Source organism: Pteropus vampyrus, unplaced genomic scaffold, assembly GCF_000151845.1.
Source record: "Pteropus vampyrus isolate Shadow unplaced genomic scaffold, Pvam_2.0 Scaffold55, whole genome shotgun sequence".
Classification (NCBI taxonomy): domain Eukaryota; kingdom Metazoa; phylum Chordata; class Mammalia; order Chiroptera; family Pteropodidae; genus Pteropus; species Pteropus vampyrus.
In genome coordinates this window covers 7,147,257-7,151,898 of record NW_011888836.1, presented here as the reverse complement: position 1 = coordinate 7,151,898, position 4,642 = coordinate 7,147,257, and positions in this window count along the sequence as shown.

The following is a 4,642-nucleotide window of genomic DNA, read 5'->3' as shown; positions in this document are numbered from 1 at the left end:
CTATTTCTAAAAAATTAGAAAGAGTGGCCTCAGTCTAGCAGAAATTTTGAGAAACTCCTGGACCCTGAAGAAACCCAGTCCAAAACAAATACAACTGAAAATTCTTGGAGAGTTTTTTTAGTGCAATTCCAGAGAATTCAAACTCAATATACTACAAAGATGAGGGAGACCCAAAGCAACATATTTTGTTTTATTTAGGTATAATTTATGTACAATAAAATTCACCATTTTAAGTGTACAATTAGATGAGTTTTGACAAACGTATACAGTCATGAAACCACTACCAAAATCATGACATAGAACTGACAAGAGAACAAAATTCTGGATGTCCTAAATTAAATTCCAGCAGGCCAGAGAGTGGAAGGAAGAGACAAGGGAAGTTAATTAGACACCCTGAAACCAACAAAAAGACTGTCCACAGTCCTGAATGTATATTAAAACGGAGTTGATTTTCAGGCAGCTATGTTAGCAATTATCTAGAAAGAATAGCTGACCACCAGACATCACCGCATTTTACTTATGCGTGAACTTCCTGGACTGTTGCCCACAAGCAATCCAGAAGCAGCAAGTACTGCTTCCTTACAGGCTATTCACCTATCCTAGAACTTTTAATGGTTCACCTACCACCTCCCCACATCCCCGCCTCCCCCACCCTTATCTATAGCCAATGTAAATTCTTTCAAAACAAGTTATATCTTTTTTCCTCAAACTCATTGTATAAAAGAGCCCTTTTAACCTCCGATGAGCTGGCATGTTTGTCTCTATCTGTCCCTGCCGCTGGTTTGGATTGCATGCCCCAGGACCTGGTCCTTTCTCTGGCTAGCTTACAGCTCAATAAACTCTTCCTTTCCAGAAAACTTCTGGTCTCAAAGGTTTTTGTTTAACAGAACTTTTCCATCATTCCAAAAAGTTCTCTCATGTCCCTTTACAGTCAGTGCCCTCCATTCATTCCTGACCCAGGCAAATAGTGCTTTCTGTCGCTATAGTTTCACATTTCTAGAATTTCATATAAACAGAGTCATGCAGTACATAGTCACTTGTGTCTGGTGTCTTTTCCTTAGCACAATGCTTTTGAAACTCATCTTTTTATGGCTCAAAATTTTCCATTGTATGGATGGATGTACCACTACTTGGTTTTGTCCATTTACCAGCTGATGAACATTCAGGCTGTTTGCAGTTTGGGGCTCTCAAGAATAAAGCTACTATGAACATTTAAGTACAGGTTTTAGTGTGCATGCAGCCTTTAAATTCTCTTGGAAAAAATACCTAGGAATAGGATTACTAAGTTCTATAGTACATGTATATTTAACTTTCTAAGAAACTGACAACCTATTTTCCAAAGAAGCAATGTATGAGCATTTCAGTTGCTTCACATCCTTGCCAAATACTTAGTGTTGTTTTAATTGTTATTTTAATTGTAGCCATTCTAGTGGCCCTAGTATCTCATTAAGGTTTTAGTGTGCATTTCCCTAGTGACTAATGTTAAAAGTATTTTCATAAACTTAGTTGAAATTCATTTATCCTCTGGTAGGTGTCTATTGAAATCTTTTACCCATATTTTCACATCAAGTTGTCTTATACTGAGTCGTAACAGTACTGACAATTTTCCAAACAAACTTCACAGTTTGCCTTGGGAGATTCCTAGATGGAATCTGGGGGCTGGTGATGAAAGCAGAGTCGATCCTAAAGTAAATCCTCATCACCACAAGGAAAACAAAATGGAGTTTATTCTGACATTTTCCTCTAGGGTCCTGAAAATGACTCTCTGAAATGAAAAATCAGAAGGGACAGAAGCCACCTCACCTAGAAGAAAAGATCCCAACATACCTGTGCAGCCACTTGTCCCACCCCCTCCTTCACAATCACCAGAAACAGGTTTTCAAGATCTAAACTTAACAGAAAGGCAAAATGTGATTCTCAATAGTAAAGATGAACAGACATGAACACTAATGTGAAGAAAACCAGCACCATGAAGGAAAAAAACTCAAATCAACAACTAAGAACTAACACTCGAGGAACCAAACTTAATGGAGGAAACAAATGAAAACTTTGTTCTGAGATGATGTGATACCCATTTTTTTCTAAAGGGGTGATGGAACTATGAAAAGAAAACTTGGAAATTTAAAATAACACCAAACAAAAATTAAACAATTCGGGTGAATAAAAGAATGGACAGTTGGAGATTAAATAAGTGAGCAGAGTAAGGAAACGGAAGTGCCCAGAACTCAGCATAAAAGAACAATCAAAAAAAAAATTTTTTTTTAAGATAAAGCATGAATGATAGTTTCAGAGGTTCACGACCAATCCAACGTTAAGTTAAAGAAGAAGAAAACAATAAAGAGGAAGACCCAATGAAAGAAATAGTGGAGAACATTTTCCAGAGAAATATATTGCTTCTGGTTGAAGGGATCCATCAATTATTGAATAGGATTAATTTTAAAATAAATCTTAAATACATATTGGTAATATCTCAAAATTATAAAAGTAAAGAGAAGATCCAAACATTTCCCAGAGAGAAAAAAAAGCCAGTTTATTCTTTAAAGAATGAAACTTAACACTAAAAAATGTTAATTTGAACTAAGAATTCTATACAACAAAACCGGCATTTAAATCTGAAAGAAAACAAAGACATCTTGGAACACAAAGTACTCAGAATGTAGCAACAAGGCCAGAGACCCATTCTGGAGAGAGGAATAGAGCATATATTTCAGCGACAACATACACCCCAAAAATTCAAGAAAGCAAAAAATAATGGTGAACTAATAAATGAGTAAAGTTTAAAATTAAGCGTTTATGTTGATCCATGTGTAAAATATCTCTATATATGTATTGCAAAGTGGGTTGTGCAGGACAAGGGAAAAGAAAGGGAATTTCATGTTAAATTTCAGACTTCTCTTGGAAAAAGAAGATACAGCACCCCAGGGCTCTAATGTCCACAGGACCACAATCAGCTGAAGCTAAGTGGCTACCCTTTTCAAAGAGCCACAGTCACAGCCGCCTAATGCCTCACTCCTTTGCTTCCTGGTGCCTGCCCAGCCTCTGTAGGCATTTGAGTTGACCATCTCGGCCTTAAAAGGAATTCATCAAACAGGGTTACTGGCATCCCGGAACAGCAGAGGTGACTTGGGTGTCCCTGAAAATATCCCTGCCATACCCACAGGAACACATATTAACAGAATAATATATCTATAGCATTGCTTCTCAAACATTTCACCTTAGAAGCATTTCCCAGAGGCAGGAACTGAAAGGCTATGGTGCTGCGCTGCAAGGCAAAGGATCAGTGAACTCTTGAAGTGGTATAAACAACGCGTGTGCAAACTTTGGGGGGTGGGTCCGGGGGAGCGTGTCCGTCACTTCCACCTTGTTCTGAGAGGGATCCTATAGCTCCGAAAATAGTCCCTGCAATCCAGAGGACAGAGCCCAGGGTTTGCAGTCAAGATATTTTGCCGTTTAGCTGTATGGCCTCGGGCAAGTCATTTAATCTCTCAGAATTCTCATCTCTTCACCAATAAAAGAAAACGACCTACCTACATTGCAGGGTTGGTCAAATAAGAGGTAATGTATTTAAAGCACTTTGCATTAGCGGGGATGTATTAAATGGTGACCCGCCTCTTAATTTATCAGGTGGCAAATCGAGGCTTAAGGTACTTGTAGACACCCAGGATTTTCTATCCAACGGCTCTCCTGGCTGCTCCGGCCTCGACCTGCAGACCCTGGAGCGGAACCCATGACCCGATCGGCTTCCAGGCGATCGCGCTCGCGTCGGCTCCTGCTGCCCGGTCCTGGGCGCCGCTCTGGGGAAGGTCACTTCTTCAGTTAACAGTCCCGGGCAGAGAAGGTCCTGCCGGGGCGCCGACGCGGGACCTCCTCCTTGCTCCGGGGTTCCGCGATCCTGAGCGATCCGCGCGGGGAAGCGCAGGCCAGTGCGGGGCGGAAACGCGGCGGGAATGCGGGTGGGTCGGGGGATCCAGGGCACCGCCCAGCTCCGGCCCCACCGAATTCACGTGCGCGGCCGCGCCCCGGACCGCCGCACCGCACTCTGCCGCCTCCTGCCTCCCGCCCGCTGCGAGCACCGGTCCCCACCGGGGTTGGGGACTTGTGCGGCTTCCGGACGCGCGGCGCTCTGGTGCGTGGCAGGATCTCCCGGCTCTCGGTCCGCGGCAGACGCTTCCCCACGCCGCTCGGGGGCCACGGCTCTGACGCCGTGGTAAGCGCTGCGCGACCTCCGCGTGCCCTCCCGCCTCGCTGGTGCTCCGCCCGCTTAGGTGTAGGGAGCCGGGCAAGACCTGGGCAGCTTACCAGCTTTGCAGGAGACTTGTAAAAGAAGAGGCTGGGAAGGAGAATAAAAGTATCCAGACACTTTCCACCCTCTTGGGGTTTTGTTGTTGTTGTTGTTGTTTTTCCTTTTTTCTTTTATTTATTTATTTTGCTGGCCTTTAATATTTTCTGTTTTTATATTTATGATTCGTATTTTGCTGGAAATGGTAGGATGCATGATATGCAACAACAGCAACATGCTTTTGGCGGGGAGGGCACTGACTTCTATACTGAGAACTTGATGGGGTTCTCTTTGTTGGAGATCAGGAAACCGGGACTGGGTGTTTTGGGTGTTGATCCTGCCCATGCCATAACTTGCTGTATG